This window comes from Cricetulus griseus, chromosome 4 (assembly GCF_003668045.3).
Source record: "Cricetulus griseus strain 17A/GY chromosome 4, alternate assembly CriGri-PICRH-1.0, whole genome shotgun sequence".
In the NCBI taxonomy this organism is placed as follows: Eukaryota; Metazoa; Chordata; class Mammalia; order Rodentia; family Cricetidae; genus Cricetulus; species Cricetulus griseus.
The window spans coordinates 84,308,315-84,333,602 of NC_048597.1; the positions used below are offsets into that span (position 1 = coordinate 84,308,315).

Sequence of the window (25,288 nt, forward strand, 5' to 3'; positions counted from 1 at the left end):
ACCTCCTAAAGGTTCCCCAATTTTCCCAAATGGTGTCACCTACTGGGGCCAAAGTGTTCAAATACAAGAATCTAAGTGTGTGTCTGGGGGGGATATTCTCATTCAAGCCACCCAAATAGATTTCTAAGGAAAACAATATTTGTTAGGTTTAAAAATTTGTGTGTGGGGGGTGTTGAGACAGGGTTTCTCTGAGTAGCCCAGGCTATTGTGGAACTCACTCTGTAGACCAGGCTGGTCTCGAACTCACCTGCCTCTGACTCCCAAGTGCCGGGATTAAAGGCGTGTGCCACTGCTGTCATAGGTTATAGATGAGAACTGTTACATGTAAAAGCAAATGAGATAAAGCAGATAAATGAACTGGTACGGTCAGGGAATCAATAAGCAGAGCAATTTATAACATCTGGTCTACCCAGAAAACTACATGGTGTCTCTTCGAATTAAAGCTTCAGTTTTGGGAGTTGCAAGTCACAAGAAATAATACCCAGGGATCAATCTCACAACCTGGATGTTGCTGTCTACAACTTGGATATTGCCTTTCGTAAAGCAGTTAGCATTCCAGCATCCAGGATGCCCCCTGCTATCCTTGAAGGGCCTGCTTTCCCAGTAGTCCCCCGAAACACCCCTCTGGTGGCTCCCTTTCCTACACCCTGATTTTCCCAGCATTTGTTCAGTGCTACCTCTCAGGGCCAGTCTTTCTATTCAGCAGTTTGATTTCCATCCATGTTGTATTGATATTGATAGTTCTCTCATCCCCCTTGCTGGCAGTCACCTGTAAAATAGATGCAACACAACTTATTTAGCCATCTTCCCATTGGGCCTCTTTCTGGGTTGTTTTGCACTGGGCCTATTTCTATGGTATGGGTACATCCAGACTGCTCAGTTTGGAAAGAATACATCACCGAGCCCATAGCTTTTGGAGGGCTCATATCTTCTATGCTATAGCTTTGAGACAGGAAGCTTATTTATCTCATTTTAGAGTTGGCAAAATAAGCTTGCACAATGTCCTAGAAGTCACATGATAAAGCCAGGGTCATCTGAATAAATGCAGCTGTGCCTGTTTCTTCATAGAAATGTAGTCGCAAATACCTCCAGAGTACTAAATTCTGGCAATGCAAGAAGGATGAGAGTTTTGTCCTTGTAGGTCTGGCAGGAGACTGGGGAATCCTCTGCTCAAAAAAATCAATTCATTGCATGTACTGACCAGAACAATAATGTAGAGTGGGGTCTAACCCACAGGAGTGACTCTGCCTGGGTCTCGGAGTGTGACCACAATGGTGGGTGGTGGTGTAAGCGCCCTGCTGTGCAGAGGGTTTTGCTAAAATTTTCCACTGAGAGAAAATGTTCTCTGAAGGTTTATCATCCTAGGACAGATGTCGGCCAGAGAGTTTTATTTCCATGACTAGTCAAATCTGCAGGGCCAGCAGAGACAGCGAAATACTTTTCTTCAAACGATTCGGATGGAATGAGGAAATGTTATTTACTAATAACACCCGGAGACCCAGATGCCAGGGGCTGGAGGGAAGAGGAATGCAAACAAATACAACATGGGCCAACTCCCAGGCTGACACTTGAAACCAAGCTCCACTGTGTGGCCAGTGTGCTGGCCAGATTGTTAGCACCATGGGAGTTGCCTGGCACATACCGCCTTTTTCTGAGGGTTTTGAGAGAGAGGCAGATAGCAGTGATTGGTACTTAGGAGTGTTTGTAATATGCTAGGTGGTGTATGAAGTGCTTCTCATATAATCATTATCATCATCTCCAGTTCTCTCGGGATCAAGCACAGACCACCAGGGTAGGTGAAGAACTTGTCTAACATTGCCACGACATGCAGGGCTTTGGTATTGATCTGACTATGGGATGGGGAATGAAGAAATGACAGGCACACTGAGATAGGGGTGGTTGCTGGGCTCTGATGGAGATGCACCAATGGCCAGGAAATCTGATGTGTTTATTGCAGATCCTGGGGATGATGGGCAGGTTAGCTCATCTCCATAAGAGATGCTGGGGAGCAATCTCAGGTTGTGTCATTCTGAAGAAATAAGCTGTGCTTGATGTTTTCTGCAGACGCTGTCAACATCTGTGCTTGACCAGGGAAAGGCCTTGTTATTTCCATGGGTCTAAGGCACTGGGGTCCTTTACATGGCTGTGCTCATGTCAAGAATACACTTACTCAGGACTTAGTTCATTCATTCAACACCACTTAGGCACAAGGCCCAGATCTGTACATTTTGGAGGAAACTGTGAAATACTGTTTACTTTACCTAAAAAGGAAGTACAGAGGTCAGTAGCACTTGGCTCGTCCAGTGTGTTGGGGATCAGAGTTTATTCACCAAGGTCTCAGTGATACAGCCTCCATGAAAAGGGTCTGTTGGGATGTCAACACACAATCACAATCACAATTGTGTCAAAATCACAATCTTGGAGAAAGGTGGATTGTACCATTTTCTGAAGAGAGGTCTTCAGCAGGACATACATAGACATGTGAACAGTGGCAGAAGTTAAGCAGGGCCCAGAGGCACTGAAGTGGTAGTTTGAATGTAATTGGCCCCCATAATCTCATATGGAGTGGCACCATTGGGAGGTATAGCTTTGTTGGAGTGGGTATGGCATTGCTGGAGGAAGTGCGTCACTGTGGGGAGGGGGGTGGGCTTTGAGGTTTCCTATGCTCAGGATACCACCCAGTGTCTCAGTCGACTTACTGTTGCCTGTAAGATGATGTAGAACTCTCAGCTACAACTACAACTCCATATCTGCCTGCATGCCGCCATGCTCCCCATCACGATGATAATGGACTGAACCTCTGAAACTGTAAGCGAGCCACTCCAATTAAATGTTTTCATTTGCAAGAGTTACTGTGGTTGTGGCCATCTCTTCACGGCAATAGAAACCCTAAGTAAGACAGGCAGCCAATGGAAAGGTACTCAAGCTGTTATGGAATAGATTTTGGAAGCTTCAGGCCCTGCCAGGAGGATCTGGGGAACACTGGGTTAGAGAATAAAGATTCCATTGTTATCCAGCAAGCTGATTTTGGAGCCACCAAGCTGTGTGTTCCTGCAGATATATGTGTATAGCAGCATCAGCATTTTTCTGTTCACTAAACATACTTTTTTGGACATCCCAGGTGCCAGATTCAGAATATATTACAGGAGTATTTGTATCATCTCAGAGTGAGGAAACAGACTAGCTGGATGTAGCATGCACAAGATAGTAGGTGCAGTCAAGCAGCAGTCTGGGGGACCACAGACTGAAGCCCTGTGACTTCTAGACTGTGAAAATGAAGGTAGGAAATGAAGGTCTGTGCTCGACCAGGGAAAGGCCTTGTTATTCCCATGGGTCTAAGGCACTGGGGTCCTTTACATGGCTGTGCTCATGTCAAGAATATACTTACTCAGGACTTAGTTCATTCATTCAACACCACTTAGGCACAAGGCCCAGATCTGTATATTTTGGAGGTAAGAGCTAGGGCAATGGCTCCATGTCCCACACTGTTCCTGTCTGGCCTCACTCCACAGAAAAGCTGCAACCTGGGCTTTCTCAGCTTCTAGGAATCTAGTTCAAGGACACACATGGGCCACTTTGGGCACACCATTCAGCAAAGCAACACAGCGGCCACACTGGGCAGCTGACATTGCCTCATCCTGCATTTATTGAATGCAAACCTGAGCTTTTGGGGAATTGGAATGGAGTGGCTACTGGCAATGTCACCAAGAGGAAATCATAGCTTGGTTGTCTGCACAGGCCAGAGGTACACAAAGCTTCTGTTCAGAGGTAGTGAGAGAGGAGACCAAAAAAAAAAAAAAAAGTGTTTTGAGGAGGGGTGGCACAGTCTCTGTGAAGACAGTGACTTCAAGCAGTACTCATAGTGTTACCAGCTTTGAGTAACGTGCCCATGCTCCCTGTATATGTGGGCTTAGCCTGGATTTCCTATGCCCAAAGGTCACCAGGGAGAAGTAGGGGCAGATGAACCACTCCCACAGCCCTCCTGTGGTTGTGATCTGAGGAGGCAACTGCCTGGTATCATTTGCACAAAAATTCCCCACACCCATGCCATCTGAGAACACAAGTCTTTCTTGCAGATCCTATAAGAGCCCCACCCTCCTCCCATATCCTGAGGGTGGGATGCAGCTATGCCGATTCCCAGTCTGCTAGAAAGAGCCTCAATGTTCGACCTTCCCTGGGCCAAGCTGCCATCTCCCCAGATGCTACCCTGCCATTCTGAGACCCAGAGTGCCTGGAGCTCAACAAAGAAAACTGTACTTTATTTCAGACACTCTTCTCTCAGGTGCTTTCACCTTCAGACCAGGACATTAGTGTCCCTTAGACAAATGGGGAAGCCACCTAGTGGCCAATTCTTTCACCTCTCAGCTTGGAGGAGAAAGTCAGGCTTGTTTTAGAGACAAGGGAAGTACATACTCTAGCACTTCCTTTTACCCTTGGCTCCATGTAGAGGCTAACACCAGTTCTTGTCCCAGTCTACTTCCAAAGTCTGTTGTAACTTAGCACAATGGGCTCCTGTTCAGGTGAATAAAAATGTCAAGACAAGAACCATACCAAGGAATACTAGTAGAGAAAGAGACATTCCCACAGCATGTGGCAAGAGGGTTCCTGGAGCATTGCTCCCAACACAGAGTCTAGTGGTTTGTTACTCCAGCCATTAGGAAGTAGGACAGATACATTTTGCAGCATGCTTAGCTCGAGGTCATAGTTCAAAAGGTTAACATGGACAGCAGCACCTTTGTACATGCTCAACTTGCATGGTAACAGGGCAGACAGGAAGTTTTTGTCATAAAGTTTTAGTTGGAAAAAAAAAAAACATAGTAGAAAGGAATGTTCCTGATGAACTAACTACCCAGTAGCTAACACTGACTCAACTCCTTCATTTTCTTGTGGTAGTTGCTCTTGGTTGCTGGTCATCTCTGCCATTGCTAAACTCCCAGTTCATAGAAACTGAAGTTTGTTTCTGTATCTAGGGATGGTTCCCATGGGTGAGGATTGAGTCTGAGGTTAAACCGCCTGTGGTAAACTCCCAGTTAGGAAGGGACCTGAGATATACTTCTCCCCAAGGAGGCAGAAGTCTGTTGGAGGTGTCTCGAACCCTTTAAAAGTAAAACAGAAAAGCAATTCTCTCTCCATGCTGTTACGTATGAAGCTATCTCAGAATCATGAGGAGGCTGTCCTGAAGGCAAAGAGAAATTAAATAATAATAATAATAATAATAATAATAATAATAATAATAATAAGACAAAAAATCCCCACAAAGTCAAGAACAATGGAACAAAAAGGAGGGGGTTAAAAATAAACCCTCATGCTTGTATTGATATTATTATCATGTTGAGCACTAACTAAACACCTCTTGATGAAGGAGCAGCCAGCTGGCAATCCAGAAGCATCAGAGATGACCATGCTGTTTCAGTTATATTTGGAAAACACGAACTATCGAAGACTGCCCTCTGGGCATGATTAAGTCACATCTTGTCACATTTCCAAAGCCTTATGGGAATGAGGTTGGAAGGCCAGGATCTTGTCTTCTAAATCAGGCCAAGATGCAAATGAGTCTCCTCAGAAGGTTTGCCTTCAATAAGAGTACCTAGAAACTAAAAGAATGTGTTACCTGTACCCATCTCACCATCTACACCCAACATACAGCAGGCTATACTGGGTGACCATGTCAGACAGTCCTACTCATGGTGGTGGAGGAGGCAGTGCAAGGAGGCACAGGGATGTCACTCATCACAGTCTGCCTGCAATTCAGCTAGGCATGTGTTTGAGTCAGTTAGGCAGCATTTTGCTCCAGGGAGCCCTTCTCTGTCGTCCTTGGCTCTGCCTTGTTGTAAGAGCAGCTCATACATGCTGGTGAATAGCTTCTTTGTCTTGCCTCCTCCCCCTGAAAATGTAGAGGCCTAGAGTTTTCTGAACCATCCCTGTCTCAGTCAGGCCAAGCTGAGGGCACACCTGCTCAAATCTCATACGACTGCAGGATTTCGTGGGGATCGTTTGGGAGCTGACAGAAGCCACACTCTGTCTCACAAGAACTTCTGAGACAAGGCCCTGTCTGCCTGGCTTGAAGTAAGAATCAGGGTGCTATAAGGACAGCCTTAAGGGTCTGGGCAGTCTGTGTGTGTGTGTTGGGGGGGGGGGCTGTCTTTAAATCCCCAGAAGCCTTAAAATAGATCTGTCTTGAAGAGAGTCCTTTTCAATTTTCAAGCCATTTACTTTGAGGATAATTTGCTATGTGGGGAGGCTGAGAGTATGGGACCCACAGACTTCGAAGTCAGGCCTTGCTTCTTCATATTTTCTTTACAGCATGTTTAAAAAGCAGAACTATTCATAACCTAGTCCACTTGTTTCCATCCATCCTTCAACACAAACACAGCAGTTAATACTTCCCCCAAACCTACTGTCCAACAGACACTTCTGCATTCCTCCTTCCTGTGGGTCCAAGCTTTGCTGATTTTGTTTTTGTTTTTCAAGGCAGCCTTTCTTGGCTGTTCTGGCACTCACGCTGTAGACCAGGTTGGCCTTGAACTCACAGAGATCTACCTGCCTCTGCCTCCCGAGTGCTAGGATTAAATGCCTGTGCCACCACCGCCTGGCAGCTCTGTTGCTCTTTCTGACACCTCATGTGCAAATCCTTCCTGGCTTCCAGTAGCTTTCCTTGCTGTTCTTCCAGTGCCCTGGAACGATCAAGACTCGGTGAGCCTTGGCCTGCTTTAGAGCTCCCTGATGTAGGTCTGTCTATCTGGTATGCATACCATGGCCTGCGTGTGAAGGTCAGAGAACACCTTGTGGGAGTCAGTTGTCCTTTCCCACCATGTGTGTTCTTGCATGTTCCGGGGATTGAACTCAGGTCCTCAGGCTTTGACGGGAAAATGCTATTCTGCACTGAGCCATCTCATTGGCCAGATATTAACATCTTTTCAATGTCAATATACGACTCCTGACACCAGTTTCTATCCTGTTTGTCTATTGCTGTGTAAAATCCCATCCTGAAACTTCACATCTTGAGATCATATTTTTAAAGACTGGTAATAGAAACCAGGTGTGGAGTGCACACTTTTAATCTGAGCACTCGGTGGGGGGTGGGGGAGGTGGGTGGATCTCTGTGAGTTCAAGTTCAAGGTCAGCCTGGTCTATATAGTGAGTTCCAGGACAGCCAGGGCTACATAGTGAGACCCTGTCTCAACAAAACAACAAATTGGTACCAGGAATTGGACCCAGTGCCTTGCACATGCAAAGTGCATGCTTTACCTCCAAACTACACTATCAGTGGCCTATAACAGGAAATTAAAACATAAAAGGCCATCTTAAGCATCCTTATCCTGGGAGTTGCTTCTTCACAGCTGAGTGAAGGGTCCTTCACGTGATTGAATTTGGATGCTGACTGGAGTTTGGGATCTGACATTGCTGAGGGCATGGTAGAGATGAGGAGAGATAGGCAAAGATGGGTAGAGGAGAGTTCCAAGCTCATATCTCTGAAAGATGATGATGTGTGACTAATGGACTTGGTCCTCACCAAGTAGTCAGCAGGAATTTCTGGAAGAAAGCTGAACAGGAAAGGGAGGTCATCAGACAGTCCATCAGAAAAATCGTAAGCAGCAGTGTGGAATGGGGAGAGGGCCAGGAAACAGGCCACAGAGGTGGGAGGCTGGCTGGAAAGCCTGGACCAGTGGGGAACAGCAGTCAAGTGTGTGTGTGCATGCGTGTGTGTGTGTGTGTGTGTGTGTGTGTGTGTGTGTGTGTGTACAGAACAGTAAAGCAAAGAGTGATGTTAAGTCTTCTGTGTGCCCCATCTGCTCTGGGTTTCTTCCAGAGGAAGGTGAGGATGCAGGAGCCTGGCTTTTCCTGGACAGTACAGCTTAGGAATCTTTAGAAAGTCCTTAGGAATTATATTTAATCTTCACTCTGGAATATGTCTCCTTTCTAAAGGGGACATGTCACCTTTCTGCACTGAGTGCTGCTCATCTACAGATAGAAAACAAGGAGTGGTTTCCATCTCAAGCACACTGCCCCCATCTGGGCAATCCAACATAACTACTGTTTCCCCAAGAAGGGAATTCACTAGGTGATGTGCTGTTGAGTTAGATGGAGGTTTGCATGTGTATAAGAGATGACAATACCACCCCTGCAGGGAAAATGATGAGCAGAAGACAGGCAGCCAGAAACATCCAGACCAAGCCACCATTAGGCAACACGATCTCAAGCAGGTATTGGTGGCTCGTGTGTGATGGCTGGGTGTTCTCCAGAGGTGCAGACACAGTGTGTGCTCTCCATCAGGTGTAGACACTCTATGTGGTGACTGTATGCTCTCCATCAAGTGTAGACTCCCTCTGTGCTGACTGTGTACTCTCCATCAGGTGTAGACTCCCTGTGTGCTGACTGTGTACACAACAGGACTACAAGCTGAGCTATCCCCTCACTCCTTGCTTTTCACAAAACAAACAAAAACAAAACAAAACAAAACAGGCTCTAACTTTGTTGCCATGGGGACCTGACCCTTATGTAACTCAGGTTGGCCTTGACTTTGAAGCAGTCCTCCTGCCTCCACCTCCTACTGACTGGCATTTCAGGAGGGGGCTTCTTCTCTTGCCCTTAAGATAATGCTGCTGCTTGGTTCTTGAGTGCTTTCCAAAGGCCCACATGCTAAAGGCTTGGTTTTGGTGTTATCAGGAGATTCAATCTTTAGGAAGTGTGGCCTTGTCTTAGTTTGGTTTCTATTGCCATAAGGAAATGCCATGACTAAAAGCAACTTAGGGAAGAACAGGTTTATTTCAGATTACAGCTTGTAGTCCTGTTGTGCCCAAATTCTGAAACCCCCAAATCACCAAGAGACCCATTTCGATGCAAAAGCAAAGAATCTTTAATTGTAGTTGTTTAATGAGCTAGCCCCATTAGCTCAGGCCCTTGGTCCATCCACCACTGAGGATGACTGGAGAAAGACCCCAACAAACCACTAGGCGGGGAATATATCAGATAGCATAAGGGGAGTGTCTAGGGGTATGCAACAGTCACAGGACTGGTGCTCTGTATGTCACTGTTACCATAAAGCACATCCAGAGCCCACCAGCTAACCTCTGATTGGTTACTTGACACATGGAGGGTATCTGACTGCCTAGTGACTGGAAGGTTGGGCAAGGTCGGGCAAGCACATGTTGCTGAGTCAGGGGCTTTTGTCTTGCTGTGTCTTTTCTGCAGTGTGTCATGGCTGCTAAAGCAGGGGGCTGGGTGAAGGTCTGGTCTGGTCAGTAGGAAGTTGATCTCCTCCAAGGACATGCCCTTAATAGTCAAACTCCCTTCTATCAGGGCCTGTCTGGCAAGTTTTAGGTCAGCTTGACATAAAAGAGTCATTTGGGAAGAGAGACTGACCTGTAGGCAAATCTGTGGGGGGTTTTCTCGATTGATGATTGATGTGGGAAGGCCCAGCTCAATGTGGGTGGTGCCACTCCTGGTCAGGTGGTCCTGGGGTGTGTAAGAAAACAAACAGCAAGAATTCCTCCGTGGCCTCTATATCAGTTCTTGCCTCCAGGTTCCTGCTTCAAGTTCCTGCCCTGACTTCCCTGGATGACAGACTGAAGGGACCAGCCCCCTGTTTTAGCTGCCATGACAGGCTAACATGTGCTCATGCTGACCTTACCCCTCCTGTCCTGGTCACTAGGAGGTCAGATACCCTCGTGGCAAGGAACCAATCAGAAGTTAGCTGGCGGGGCTGTGCTTTACAGCTCTGGGTGTGCTTTACATACAAGTACACAACAGTGACATGCAGAGCATAGCAACCGCCCTGGGAGGGCCTATAGGCCATAACAACCAGTTGATGAATCAACACAGGACAGGTTGCCCAAGCCTGGAAGTGTACCAATCCTGAGACTGTTGCAGGCCCCAGACACTCCCCTTGCTCCACCCCAATAAATCCTCTGCCCTACAGTCCCTCCAGGTCCTCCTCACTCCACCCACTGTGTCAGATGGATGGAGGAAATGAGTTAACACAGTTAACTCATTAAAATTAAAGACTCTGCTTTTGCATTGAATAGTGTCTCTTGATGATTGGGGGTTCAGAATTTGGCCACAACACTTCTCTCCGTTTCCCAACTGCCAAAGATGTGAACACCTTTGCCCCACCACACTTCCTACCACCATGCTCTACTTTGCCCCAGTCCCAAAAGCAACAGTGCTGTACTTTGGACTGATACTTCTTGACACATTTTGTACTGTTCATGAGTTTTCTGGTGTTTCACATGCTGAGAAACACTTAAAGAATTGTTCATCATCCTTAGCCATCAGAGAAATTAGAATCAAAACAAACTGGAGATACCATCTTACACCTGTCAGAAAGGCTAAGATAAAAAAACACTAATGACAACCTATGCTGGAGCAGATGTGAAGTAAAGGGGACACTTCTCCACTGCTGGTGGGAGTGCAAATTTGTACAGCCACTTTGAAAATCAGCATGGTGGGAAAATTGGGAATCAGTCTACCTCAAGATCAGCTATACCAACCAAAAAGACATTTGCTCAGTTATGTTACAATAGCAGTCATATTTGTAATAGCCAGAACTCGGAAATAATCTAGATGCCCCCAACCTAAGAATGGATAAAGAAAATGTGGCACATTTACATAATGAAGTACTACTTAGTCGTAGAAAACAATATCATCATGAAAATTTCAGGCAAATTGATGGAACTAGGGAAAAAAAATCATCCTGAGTGAGGTAACCCAGACCCAGAAAGACAAACATGGTATGTCCTCACTCATAAATGGATATTAGCTGTAAAGTAAAGGATAGTTGTGCTTCAATCCACAGCCCCAGAGAGGGCCCAAGGAGGGACACATAGATTTCCCTAGGAAGTGGAAATAAAAGAGCTCTCTTGGGTAAATTGGGGGTAGGAGGATGGTAACATGAAGGATCTGGTTGTGTGGGTTGGGGTGGGACAGAGGGGAAGAGTAATCAAACAGATGTCTTGATGGGGGGCATCTCAGAGTCAGGAATAAACATGGTTCCTAGAAAACTCCCAGGAATCCACAAAGATGGTACCAGTTATATCTGCAATATGGAGATATGCACTGCTGAAGGAAAGAAATTGCAGGAAACTGTTTTTTAATCCTTGGACCCTATCTTGGCACACGGCACCATATTTACCAGGATAGTTATTACAATGCTACATCTACTGCTGACTTGCTGCTACAGAACAAAACTAGAGTCTGTGGGACTGTTAGGGAGAGTAGAGCTTCACCGCCATACTTGAAACGAAAACATCAAGAATGAAGAAAGATAAGCTAGTATTTTCTAGGAGGTGATAACCTTCTCCTAGCATGGAAAGACAAGTGGGTTGTCTGATAGGTAGTAATGACCCATGACACTTCTGTCTCGACAATAGGAAAAAACAGAAAAACCTACTTGCATCAAAGAATACAATGCCCACATAAAAAGCATTGACTGTGTGGATCGATTCTTTTCATGTTGTTCCATGAAAACAATGAAATGGCAAAAAAAAAAAAAAAAAAAAAGTAGTGCTATATCCTTTAGAGAACACAACATCCTCAATCCACAAGCAAAAATGAAGTCTAAACAGTTTCTGCTGTAGGTGGAGAGACACTGGATAACAGATGGCAATGATGAAGGTGCTCCAGAACTAGACAAATCTGTCCAGTCCTTCCCCTGGGGGTGAAAGTAGAGCACCCCGTAAAGATCCACCCAAAAGGTTGTCAGGTGATATGAAGTAGCATAGATCTATGTGTTTTCCTGATGGGGATGTCCTTCTGTATATATGTTTCTCTTATTGGTTGATGAATAAAACACTGATTTCTCAGTACAGGCAGGAAGATAGGCGGGGTTAGGAGGAGAATGCTGAAGAGAGGAGAGAGAGCCTGTGAGGAGATGCCATGTAGTTGCCAAAGGACTAACAAGTCCGGGCATTCTCTGGTAAGCCAAGTCCACATGAAAATACATAGATTAATAGTTATGGGTTAATAAATAAGATAGAAGTAGCCAGTAAGAAGCCCTAGCCATCGGCCAACAATTTTATAATTAATATAGCATCCGTGTGTTTATTTGGAGCTGAAGGGCAGTAAGACCTGGTGGGACAGAAACCTCCATCTTCATATTCCAGCGAGTGGAAAGAAAAAAAATTTCCTACAAGAGCCTGCAGGATTTGTGCCTCCAGTGGAAAAAGGAGAAAATCTAGATACCTGAATTTTGTTTTGGTCCATCTTCATAGTGGAAAAATGTTTTATGCAGTACCATATATTTAAAAAGTACTAGAACTTTGTTTAGTTGGTTGTTTAACTAACTGTTCAATTAGTTGTTTAATTGTTTTTATAAATAAAAATGTTATACTTATTGAAAAACAACACTTAAAGTATATTATGATCTGTAATTATAATAATTTAAATAATGTGCAGTTTGCCCAAAAACATGTGATTCCTGGTGTATGTATGTCTTCGAGATTTCTATGTGGTACGAAATATATTAATTCATGATCCCAAATAAACATTTTCTCATATAAATCTAATGTCTCAAGTCACAGTGATAGAAAGCTGACTAATACAGAGTCAGAATATGCAATCTTTGTGCAGGAGAGATGGCTCAGTGGTTACAAGTGCATACTACCCTTCCAGGGGACCCAAGTTCAGTTCCCAACACCTGCACTCATGTGCATATATTCTCACTCACATATAAACACATACACTCAATCAAATAAATCTAATCCAGGTGTGGTGGTGCACGACTTTAATCCCAGTGCTCAGGAGGCAGAGGCAGGTGGATCTCTATGAATCTGAGGTCAGCCTGGCCTACATAACAAGTTCCGGGTCAGCTAAGGCTACATAGTGAGAACCTTTCTCAAAAGATAATAATAATAGATCTAAAATGATGTCATTGTAAACATGTATCTGATTGTTTGGCCTTTTATGTCTCTGCTATACTACACCCCACTTTGTGGAGGAGCCATGCCCCCACAATCTTTGAGTGTCCTCCTCTCCCTTCCTCAGAGAAGCATTCCCTGGCCCTCCCTGCTGGCATGCTTTTCCTGGGCATACTCCTACTTTCCCCTCTTCTACCTGAGCTGTTCTCTCTGCTCCCTGAATGTTTTGCTTACTGTCTCTCCTCGTCCTCTCGAGTGTGTGGGCTGCTGGCAAACTAATGTGCAGTTCCACCTTTCATCACTGGCACTTGGTGAATGAATTATTGCCATTGATTAATGAATGTCTGGAGGCAAAGACGTTTGTTTCTCATGAAAGACAATCTTGCAGCCCTAGCTCTTAATCCAGTGTAGTTCATGAAAGAGATTCTAGGGCAGGTGCAGCCTCATGAATGACTGACTCACAGCTTGGTGAGCAGGGATGGTTTAAAGCAGAAGAATCAAGACACACTAGCTTGGGCTGGAGAGATGGCTCAGTGGTTAAGAGCACTGGCAGCTCTTCCAGAGGACCCAGGCTCAATTCCCAGTGCCCACATGGCAGCTCACACCTGTCTGTAACTCCAGTTCCAGGGGATCTGATATGACACCCTCACACTAATGCCCATAAAATCAATAGGTTAAGTAATTTGCGGGGCGGGGGTTGAGACAGGGTTTCTCTGTGGCTTTGGAGGCTGTCCTGGAACTAGCTCTTGTAGACCAGGCTGGTTTCAAACTCACAGAGATCCGCCTTCCTCTGCCTCCCGAGTGCTGGGATTAAAGGCGTGCGCCGCCACCACAGCCTGGCAGGTTAAGTAATTTTAAAAAAAAACAAAGACCTCCAAAATCATGCACTTCTTCTCTCTCTAGAAATTTGTTATTCTTTTGGGTGGTCTTCAAGAACCTTCTACTAAAATTCAAGTAATTTTCACTGAGTTAAGTCCTCAGACACGACATAAAGTTTGCAGAGAGAGGGTGAAGTCCAGAGTGAATGTGTGCAAAGCTTCCCTGGGGTGAGGCTCAGACAAAGGAAGAGCCGTCCTCTGGTCCAGGTGCCCATGATGACAGTGGGTGCAGAAAATGTCCACTGTAGCTTTCTCCCCCATGGCCTGAACAGAGTTGGCTCCAACCAAGATTAATTAAACCTGCGTCCTCTTCCAGCTGTGTGTAATAACACTGCCTCCTTGTTCAGCTGTTTATAACAACCTCGCCTCCCCATTTATCGTATGCAATGGCCCCGCCTCCTTCTTCGGTTGTATGTAATAGCCCGTCTACCCCTTTATTGGCATGTATGTAGTAGCACCACTTCCTTGTTCAGCTGTGTGCAATAATCCTGTCTCCCAATTCAACTGCATATGATAAACACACTGAGCTCCAGGGATGCTGTTGCTTCTCCATTTGAGAGCCCAGAGCACCTGATCCCAGATTTTCTGTGTCTGTCCCTTTTTCATTCCCTCAATGGCCCAGTTAGTTCAATCCCTAGAGGTTTGCAGAGAAATTGAATTAATGGAGATCAAGGGGGAGGAGGGGAGGTAAAGCTGGAAGGCAGGACACAAGACTGAGGGAGAGCTGCCGAGCAGGAGTGGAGATGAGGTGACGGTTAGATCCTGAAAAGGAATCAACCATTGTCAGGTTTGAGGACTTTCCAAACTTTATCTTTTCAATTCCCTGCTTCAGGATACAGCCCCAAATCCTTCACCATCTCCATCCCCAACCCCAAGGAGAAAACCCACAACAAATAAACAAACAAAAAACAAAACAAACGAGAAACTTCTTCAGAGACCAGTGGAGGCATGTGGACGTGGGGGCTGAGCTAGTGTGTGAAACTGTCGTCTTCGGAGGCTTCATTCATCCATTCATCTATTCATTCCAGAAATACTATGGAGAGTCTACTGTGTGCCAGGCACCCAAGCACACAATGAACAAAACAGACATTGCTTTGCTCTGGAATACTGGGAACCCCCCTATAAGCCATTGAGAGAAGACACGCATTTTCCTGGGGCCGCTGTGGCTTCTAGTTGCCCAGTGGTGAGAAATGGGCATCTGGGGACAGGTGAGGGGTATAGTGTGTTGTGGGGAGGTGTGGGGGACAGTGAAGGAGAAAGCAAGGAAACCGAATTCTCTTCCCCACCCTTCCCTCCTCCCCTGCTTTGGGCGGTGGCACTTAACTGATGGAGGGAAGAAGGATGCAGAGTAGATGCTCCCAAAGTGTCTTCACTGTGGTTTTCAGTGACCTCATAGCCTCGTGCCAGCCTGGGCCTTGGAAGCTCTGACCCAGATGGAGAGAAGGTGTCAGATTTTCTGAGGACAGAAACTGGTCAGTGGTAGGAGACCCATCTACTCGCCTCACTGTATTTTCTTTCATTTATCTCCTCTTGTTCCCAATCTCCCATTTTTACCCTTAAGTTATTTAAGAGCTGGAATCCTCACCCTACCCTCCCACCCTTTAATGAAATTCTGTTCCTTATATCCATTCTGCATCCTTTGCTCTCCCCAGGCCATTACAGAGGGCACGAACGACACAGAGTTACTCTGAGATTTCAATAAAAGCCATGTAATCTCTTTCCAAAGCACCGTTCTGCTCCAAATCATCGACATTCCTCTATTGGCAATTTCCTACAATGAGGTTAGTGTAACAAAATAAAAAAGTCCCTGCAAGAGCACCTGCGCTCTGAGCATTCTCCTTCATTTCCTTCCTCGGATGTTTCTTAGGCGTTTTCAGTGTCTCACCTCACTTTTGGCTAAGTGAGAAAGCCAGAAAAGCTGGTTTTGAACCATTTAAGAAAAAAAAAAAGAAGGAGAAATTAGTTAAGAGCCTCTTGGTGATAAATGATGGAGACTTGAGGAGACAGTGAGCATTAAAAAAAAAAAAAAAAAAAAAAAAAAAAGCCCTAACTAAAAGAGACACCGTGACCACAGCAACTCTTATAAAGGAAAACATTTAATTGGGGTGGCTTACATTTTCAGAGGTTCAGTCCATTATCATCATGGTGCAACATGGTGGCATGCAGGCAGACATGGTGCTAGAGAAGTAGTGAGATTGCTACATGTTGCAGGCAACAGGAAGTTGACTGAGACACTGGATGGTATCCTGAGCATAGGAAACCTCAAAGCCCACCCCTATGTTGACACACTTCCCCCAACCAGGCCATATCTACTCCAACAATGCCACACCTCCTAATAGTGCCACTCCCTATGAGATTATGGGGTCAATGACATTCAAACCACCACAGGCAGGGTTGAACTTGGTGATGCACACCTCAGCACTAGGGAGGTTGAGACAGGAGGATAGGGAGTTCTAGGGCAGCCTGAGTTACGTAGCCTAATGCTGTCTCAAAAAAAAAATCCCAGAAAACAACAACAACACACCCCAAGAATTAGGCCAGGTGTGGTGGCACACAACTTTAATTCCAGCACTAAGGAAGTACACAATGAGTTTCAGGTCAGCCTGGGTTGTCCCAGGAGACCCTGTCTAAAACAAAACAAACAAACAACAAAAGTTGCTGAGGAGGCAGCACAATGATAGAGTTCTTGTTTGGCATGTATAAGACATTTGGCTTGATTATCAACCCAGCAAAGGGAAAACCAAAACAAACAAAAAACAAGCCAACTGAGTGGTCCTGGGCAGCACAATTTACGGGCGTCTAAGCAAGTGGCCCTTTTCACTTCACTTTCCTAGATGGCTTAAAGGCAAGAGTAGCCTGGTCAAAGAGATTCAGTGCTTGAAAAGGTACCTCAGAGGCAGAGCTGTCTGCAAAAGTCGCTCTCACCCCCCCCTCCCACATCAGCCTATGTCTGCGTAGCCTGGAACAATCCATTTACTTACCTCTGCACTGGTACCATGGAGGAGACCTCCATGTTGCCAACTCCAAAGGAAGCTTGGGGTGTTCAGGTTGCAAGACTAGACACACGGGGTCACTCTTCTTTCAACGTGGCTATGTCCTCAGCACTGTCATAGTTAGCTGCAGAAGCCAACTTGACATAAACCTAGAGTCACCTAGGAAGAGGAAACCTTGGCTGAAGAATTGCCCTGATCAAATTGGCCCCTGACTATCCTATGAGGCATTTTCTTAATTGCTAGTTGATATAGGAAGGCCCAGCACACTGTGCTGCATCCTTATGCAGGTGATCCTGGGCTATAGAAGCAAGCCTCCAAAGTCCTGCCCTGGCATCCCTCATGATGGACTGTAACCAGTAAGCCAGATGAACCCTTTGCTCCCCAAGTTGCTTTTGAGCGTGGTGTTTATCACAGCCACAGAAACAAACTAGGACAGCCTCTAAGCATCTCTCTTGGCACCTGGCAAGGTGTGGCCCTTGTTCCCTTTTAACATGTTCTTCTGCTTTATCGTTAAGTCATCCACTCATCAATATTCCTATTTAGAGGTCTCAGCAGCATCTCAAATGACAGCACACAGAGTCCTTGAAGCCCTTTCCTCAGTCCAAATGGGATCATCCCCTTCCTCTGCATCTCCACCTGAGGAACCAGCATCCACCTGGTGCCTGGGGCCCCTGGTTGCTAGGTGCCACCACTCTTGTGTTCTGTTCTCCTCTTTGTCTCCATGGAAGTCACTGTCGTGTCTCATAGAGTTGACAGCAGCAGCCTCCTAGAGGCTCTCTCTGCTCCCTCTCTTGTCTCCTCCCACCAGTGGGCCACAAAGATTCTTTGAGAAGCAGGATTATGTCATCTTCATGCTTAAAATCCTTCCATGATGTCCCTCCACCCTAAAGAGAAATGCTAACAAAGTCCTGTCTGTTCTGCCCTCTCTTCACCTCCCAGATGCATCCCGTGACCTCTCCTGCTAGATTCCCTTTGCATCCATTCAAGGGCCATCCAGAAATTTCTGGAATTTTCAAAGAACTCCCTTTCCCCAAGGCCTTTGTAATCACCCACTTCTCTGTTGTTATTTTTTTCTTGTCATGTGTGACTTGGATCCGCAGACAACCATTGGTGGGCCACCCTACTCTCTATTCTAACGGTTATTTCTCCCCAGTACAAGTATTCATTTCTGTATCACACCTCACGTTATCCCAAGGGCAGGGGTAATAGCATGCTATTTTTTCCATATATCCTCAATGGCCAGGAGTAGACTTGTTAGATATGCACAAAAGGATTTCTTTTGGAATGAGGACATAAAAAATAACACCGATAGTAAATAATAATATGTCATTCAGGGCTCTGATTTTGAGTTCTTAACTAGGTTTGGGTTTTTGTTTGGTTGTTAGGTTGGTTGGTTCATTGGTTTGTGTGTGTGTGTATGTGTGTGTGTGTGTGTGTGTGTGTGTGTGTGTGTGTGTGTGTGTAGCTTTCTTAACACTTAAATAATATGGAGCTGGAATCATGTTATATCTAAGGACAAACTCAGACAATCTCAGCTCACTTTTGCTTTCAAATGGCAAAAATGCTACACTAAAAACAACAAACAAACCAGGCCAGGCAATGGTGGTGCACTCCTTTAATCCCAGCATTTGGGAGACAGAGGATGGAGGATCTCTGTGAGTTCGAGGCCAGCCTAGGCTAGAGAGTGAGTTCCAGGACAGCCAGGACTGTTTCACAGAGAAACTCTGTCTCAAAAACAAAACAAAACCCAAAGACAAACAAACAAACAAACAAAATACCCCCACCTTTCTTTTCGTGTGTCTGTGTGTGCACATGCACATTGCCAACAGCATTCATGTAGGGTCAGACAGCACCTTTGGGAGGGCTTCTTGCTGCTACCTATACATATACGAGGCTAGCTAGTCTGTAAGGCTCCAGGTATTCTCCTGCATCCACCCCCACCACAGAAATGCTGGGATTACAGAGAAGTGCTACTACTTCTGGCTTCCTGTGGGTTCTGGGGATCTGAGCTCAGATCCTCACATTTTGTGGCTTAAGGCTGGAACCTAGGACTTCCCCACTGAGCTACGCTCCCAAAATAACTTACACTTTAGAAGATATAAGAGCAGGAAAACATCTACAGAATGGCAATAATTTTTTTCCTAGCAGAATATTATTGAAGTGGAAATAGAACTTGCCTTGGAAGCCGCATCTATAACTGATCCAGCAAAAGGGTAAAGATAAAATGCATATTTCTTTTGGGGGGGTTGTTTGTTTTTCGAGAAAGTTTCTCTGTGTAACAGTTCTGGTTGTCCTGGAACTCGTTATGTAGACCACACTGGCCTGGACCTTACAGAGATCTGCCTGTCTCTGCCTCCCAAGTGCTGGGCTTAAAAGTGTGTGCCACCACTGCTTGGCTAGCATATTCCTTTTAAAGCATAATTTAGCTTGCCATCAATACCAGCTTGAGAGTAGATCACTCAACAAAGAGCCCCAGGGAATTGTGCAAAGAGAATAAGGCAGAGTAACAGGCTGCTGTTCTGGAGTAAGAACATTTGTTTAACTATGTAAAGATGTGTTGCATTGTTTTACCTTGCCTGTCTAAGGCACCTTGTAGATAGAGAGAAACAGATTGAAATATGTTATGGGACAAGCCTAAACTAAGGCCAAGCATTCATAACTAATAAAGTCTCCATGTCATGATTTGGGGGCTGGCAGTCTGAGAAAGCCTTCTACAGGCAGGAGATGATGAGATTCTTTGAAGATGAATCTCAGGGAGTGGGGTGAACTAGCTCCTAACAGTTTCTCTACTATTGTAAGGTGTTTCCAAGCCCTTCTAACAACTTCTTCCAACAAAAATATGTTCATGATTGAACAACAATATACATGAGCCACTCCGGGTTTTCTGATTTCACTTGGAAAAAGATTGAAGTATTTTATTTTTGTTTATATATAATTAAGTGCTTTTCATTTTGTGTCATTTTCCTTTATTTTCAGACATGTCATTTTATTTTATTTATTTTATGTATACTAATGGTTTGCTGCATTTACATATGTGCACCATGTGCCTGGTCCCCATGGAAGTCCGAAGAGGGAACTGGAGTTCCAGATGGTTGTGAGCTGCCGTGTGGGTGCTGGGAACTGAACCCAGGTCCTCTGCAAGAGCAGTCAGTGCTCTTAACCATGGAGCAGCCTCTCCTGCTCCCAAACCCTTCATGTTTAATGAGTCTGTCTCTAAATTTGATGTTTGAATAATGAAATATAACTATTATGCTATTTGTTGTACATTTATAATTTCTGAGGTCTAAAATAGCAGTTTTCACTGATTTTTTTCTAACTTCTTTATGTATAAAATATTAGTAATCGTGTCCATAGTTCATTATAAATCTAAGATGAAGTTGACAACAAGGCAACCTTTCGGTTCTGTCCTGGTAACTGGATGGCCACCTGCTCCTGGTTGTGCTGATGGAGGGGCAGGATGCCTGTTACAGGATGCTTCATGTCCTTCTTATCCAGGTGTGATAATCAAAGTGTCTGCAGCCCCTCTCTTCACCTTTCCAGCGTGTGTGAGTGTATAGCACTGAGATCAACCCAAAGTTTCACACTTACTAGGCAAGCACTCCACACTGAATGACATCCCAACTCCCTTTAATTGCCTCTCCTGACCCGGTGGGGGACTCTGACCCAAACTGCAGTCCATAGTTATTTAACTAGGAGAAAGGGAAGGAGACCTCACAGGACAATGGTCACCACTCTAGTGACTCTACTCAGCTAAGAATGATCCAGTGATTTCTCAGTCCTCACAGCTAGAGGGTCTGGGAACCATAACTGAGTCCCATGAAGGTCACAAGGCTGTGACCAAAGCCCTTTCCACTTGGGCTTCCTCTCTTGTGACAGGAACCAACTGAAACTGTACTTTCATATTCACTCGCTCTGAACTTTCTAAAGGAAGGTGGTCAAAGTGGTTTGGGGTTGTGCCAGAGCTGGGATAGGATTTAGGAACCAAATTCAGGTTGCACAAACTGAACAGTGCTTCCAAATGCTAAGCAGGGCACCATTGGGAGGTCCTCTCTTCCGTGCTTGCTCCTGACAGAACACAAGCACACAAGGGGTTTTCCTTTCTCACGCCTGCCCTCCCAGAGGAGAAAATGGCATCTACGGAAACATGTATGGTGGCTTTCCTTCAGTTCTTTCTCCAGTAAATACAAAGGCGTCCTGTACATTTCCAATTGCAGAAATCTCATTTGTAAATTAGATAGAGCTCCCGTTAATACTGAAAAAGCTACTGTTACTGCTGCTGCTGTCCAATGGTCAGGGAGCCTCCCTCCAACGCCATCAGTTGCAGCTTTGTGCTGGATTCTACACCTACAAAGAAGCCAGTGCGGGTTTTTTGGAAGAGTGACAGCAGTGTGGTTGGAAAAACTTCCATGGCTTTTTGTGCTCAGAACTGCCAACCAGTTTTGTTTTGCTTTGTTTTGTTTTTTCAGGACAGGGTTTCTCTGTGCAGCCCTGGCTGTCCTAGAACTCAACTCTGTAGACCATGCTGGCTTTGAACTGAGATCCGCCTGCCTCTGTCTCCCAAGTGCTGGGATTAAAGGCGTGAGCCACTACCAGCCAGCAACCTCAGATTTTAAGGGTATCCTACATATTTGAAAGAATTACCTTTAAATTGCTACTGTTTTTAAAATTGTATATTCTAACTACAAGGTAATCGGCACTTCCTACTGTATCAGCTTGCATTGAGGTGTTTTGAATGCCCTTTGTCTCAAATTGAGTTTTAAATACAACTCCAGATTTGTTCTACTGGGCACACTTCCCATCAGCTTATTGAGTTTGTTTTTGTTTAAGGCTTCAAATAAAAGCTACCGCTGCTAAGTTGAGTGAGTAAAACACACAGGCAACAACTGTAATCATTTGTGGAGATGTTTAAAGCAAAAATCCTTTGGAAACAGATTGCAATGGTTGTATGCTCCCCAGACACTGTAGCCAGAATCAAGCCTCTCAAAGGCAATGGCAAATTGGAGGGGCTGCTGCAGCTACTATATCTTTCAAAGCTTAAAATGAATTATGTCAGCCTTTCTAGCCCATGGGTTTATTTTAATTTAAAACAACCCATCCATCCTGGGTCACAATAAAATGCTAATGATGACCAGGGCTTGTACGGTTCGTGAATTATAGCCACAACTAAAGAAACAGAGACCAGCCAAGTGTGGGATATTTGTACACTGTGCGAAGATATATTGCTGGAACTGGTGTAAATAAAAAGCTGAATGGTCAATAGTTAGGCAGGAGGTATAGGCGGGACTTCGAGGCAGAGAGAGAACTCTAGGAAGAGGAAAGGTGTAGCCACCAGCCAGATGTGGAGGAAGGAGAATGGACAGTACAAAAATGAGGTAACCATGTGCCAGAGCATAGATTAAAAAATATAGCCTGGCGGTGGCACACGCCTTAATCCCAACACTCAGGAGGCAGAAGCAGGCAGATCTCTGTGAGTTCAAGGCCAGCCTGATCTACAGAGTGAATTCCAGGACAGCCAAGGCTACACAGAGAAACTCTCTCTCAAAACAAACAAACAAACAAACAGGTTAATTTAAGTTATAAGCACGAGTTAGGAACAAGCCTAAGCTAAGGCTGAGCTTTCATAATTAATAATAAATCTCTGTGTTACTATTTGTGAGCTGTTTGTCCTGATGAGAAAGTACTGTCACAGCCAAGCCTTGCCTGAAGCACCTTAGGGAGTTAAGAACCAACAAACGGAAATCCTCTTTGGTCTGTGTGTAAGTCCTGCATGTTTAAAAGTGCAACATTCTTGTATTAGAGGCTGTTTGTGTGTGTTTTATATGTGTCCACATGGTCTTCTGTGTGCTTGTGTGTAGAGGTCAGAGGTCAATGTTGAGTGACTTCCTAAATTCCTTTCCATCTTCGTTATGAAACAGGGTCTCTCAGTGAACCTAAAGCACACAGATTTGGCTAGATTGGCTCCTTAGGGAGTCTTAGTTAGGGTTTATTGCTAGGGTGAAATACCAAGACCTAAGGCAACTTGGAGAGGAGAGGGTTTATTTTGCTTAAATTTCCAGGTAACAGTCCATTACTGAGAGAAGTCAAGGCAGAAACCTGGAGAAACCTGGAGGCAGAACTGAAGCAGAGTCCATGGAGGGGTGCTGCTTACTGGCTTGCTCCTCATGGCTTGCTTGGCCTGCTTTCTTATGGAACCCAGACCACACTTCCCACAATGGGCTGGGCCCTCCCACATCAATGACTGATTAAGAAAATGCCCTACAGGTTTGTCTGCAGCAGATCTTCTGGAGTCATTTCCATAACTGAGGTTCCCTCCTCCCAGACTACTATAGCTTGTGTCAAGTTGACACACAACCAGCCAGCACAGGGAGCTCTAGGGATTCTCCAGTCTCTGCTCTCCGGTGCTAGTGATGGCATTACTGGCATTTGCTGCTGCACTCTACTTTTATGTGGGTGTTAGGGATTGAACTCAGGTCCTTATGCTTGCACAGCAATGTATCGAGTAACATGTATACACACACACACACACACACACACACACACACACACACACACACCCTACTCCTCTCCCCATTCCCCTCTGCTCACTTGCTGGCCCCCATTCTATCCCCAAATATTCCCCCTGATGCTTTCAGGACACACATGTATTCCATTAGCTTTTCTTGTTATCCTCACTTTAGAAATTCCCCTCACCTTCCATAGAATCCCCATTCTTCTTTCATGCACTTCGTGGGTGGGTGGGTGGGTGGATGGATGGATGGATGGATGGATGGATGGATGGATGGATGCATAGACAGATTTTGCATATGTGAGAAAATGTGCTATTGTCTTTCTGAGTCTCTTTTTTTTTTCACTTAACATAATGATCTGCCACTCCTTCTGTTTTCCTGTAAATGTCATGATTTTATTCCTCTTTACAAATGAATAAATTACAGGGTTTTGTTTTGTTTTTCCATTCTTAGCTATTGTGAGTAGAGCAGCATTAAACATGGGTGTGTATGCATCTCTATAATGTGTTGGCTTGGAGTGCTTCAGATAAATACCGAGAAGTGGTATAGCTGGGTCATATGATACTTCTATTTTTAACCCTTTTGGAAAACCCCCATAGCAATTTCTGTGTAGATTGCATCAGTGCACACTCCCAACAGTGTGTAAGTCTTTCTCTTTTTCCTAACCACATAATTTCACACCTCAGGCACCTGACTTTAACCACAGCCTTAATAGTCTCCCTTAGATATCATGTAAAGATGATTGTTTTTCCAGTCTTGAATTGCCATTTCCCTGAGAGTCACTCCTTGTGTTTTTGTAAAGCCTCACTCACATGTCTGCTGTCCTGCTCCTTGTCTGTCCCACAGATGCAGGTCACTCTGTTGGAGTATTGTGTAGACTGCTCACCTGCTCCTCCTGCTGTCTCTCAGCATCTAGCAAGGGCCTGATGCAGAGTGGGTGAGGTGGCTTGAGGGAGCAAGGTCCCACACAGGCTCAGGTCCCCGGTTAATGGAGGTGTTTAGGGAGGTTATAGAACCTTTGGGAGGTGCAGCCTTACTGGAAATGGAACGCCATTGTAGGGGTGGGCTTTGAGAGTTTATAGCCTCATGCCTCTCCCAGTTCACTCTCTGCTTCCTGTGTTCTGCTGGAGATGAGATCTCTTGGCTTCCTGCTCCTGCCATACCTCTGCCATGATGCACTCTTAGCCCTCTGGAACTTAAGCCAAAATAGACACCTTTATCCCTAAGTTACTCATGGTCATGGTGTTTTATTTCAGCAACAGAAAATAAGGGATGCAGCAGGTGTTAAGGACTAAAGTGCATCCTGTGTCCCAAGCTGATACATTGTTGTCTTAATCCCCAGTACCTCCAACAGGACAGCACTTGGAAACTGGGTCACTGCAGGTATGGTTAGCTACAATGAAGTTACTGTGGATCCTAATTCAATAAGACTGGTGTGAAAAGAGATTTCGACACAAACAGGCAGGGAGATGCCACATGAATGTGAAAGAAGGCAGATAGTGTTGTGTGTCTGTCAGAGACTGCCAGGGAGCCAGCCACCAGGAGCTGGAGGGAAGCCCCTAGCAGAGCCTCCTTTGCTGCTCTCAGAAGGAACAAACCATTCAGACTTCTTACCTCCAGCATCCCAAGGCAACAGATTTCAGTGTTGAAGGTGCCCAGTGGGGAGACTCCTTATACAGAGCCGTAGCTGATCCAGGGCTATGTGACAAAGAGAACTTGAAGAAGTGTCTGGCCCATGGCTTCCATTCCCAGGAATGGTTCCTGAATTTGGTTCTCCGAGCTCCTTACCCTGCTTTCACTGTCTCCTGTGGACAATAATGTAGATAACAAGATAAAGCTTTCTTTTCCACACTGTGCAGAGTGTCCCACTCCACCCAAGGCATTCACATATTTTTATGGAGTGCAGTTAAAGTTACTATTTGCTTAAACTAATGTATACCAGTAATAAGAAGGAAGCATGCCCACAGTCATGGCACACACCTTTAGTCCCAGCACTGTATAGGAAGAGGCAGGCAAATCTCTGAGTTCGAGGCCAGCCTGGTCTACAGAGTGAGTTT

General features: G+C 45.2%; 1 long non-coding RNA gene across 1 annotated transcript; it reads right to left on the reverse strand.

Annotated features, from left to right (window-relative positions):
* Positions 1-247: 247 nt before the first annotated feature.
* LOC118237778 lies at positions 248-25,031 on the reverse strand. Its single transcript, XR_004769994.1, has 5 exons — positions 24,846-25,031; positions 16,714-16,884; positions 2,262-2,365; positions 678-769; positions 248-315 (listed from the first exon to the last, which is right to left on the reverse strand). It is a non-coding gene; the product is annotated as an uncharacterized LOC118237778 (long non-coding RNA).
* Between the last annotated feature and the right edge of the window lie 257 nt (positions 25,032-25,288).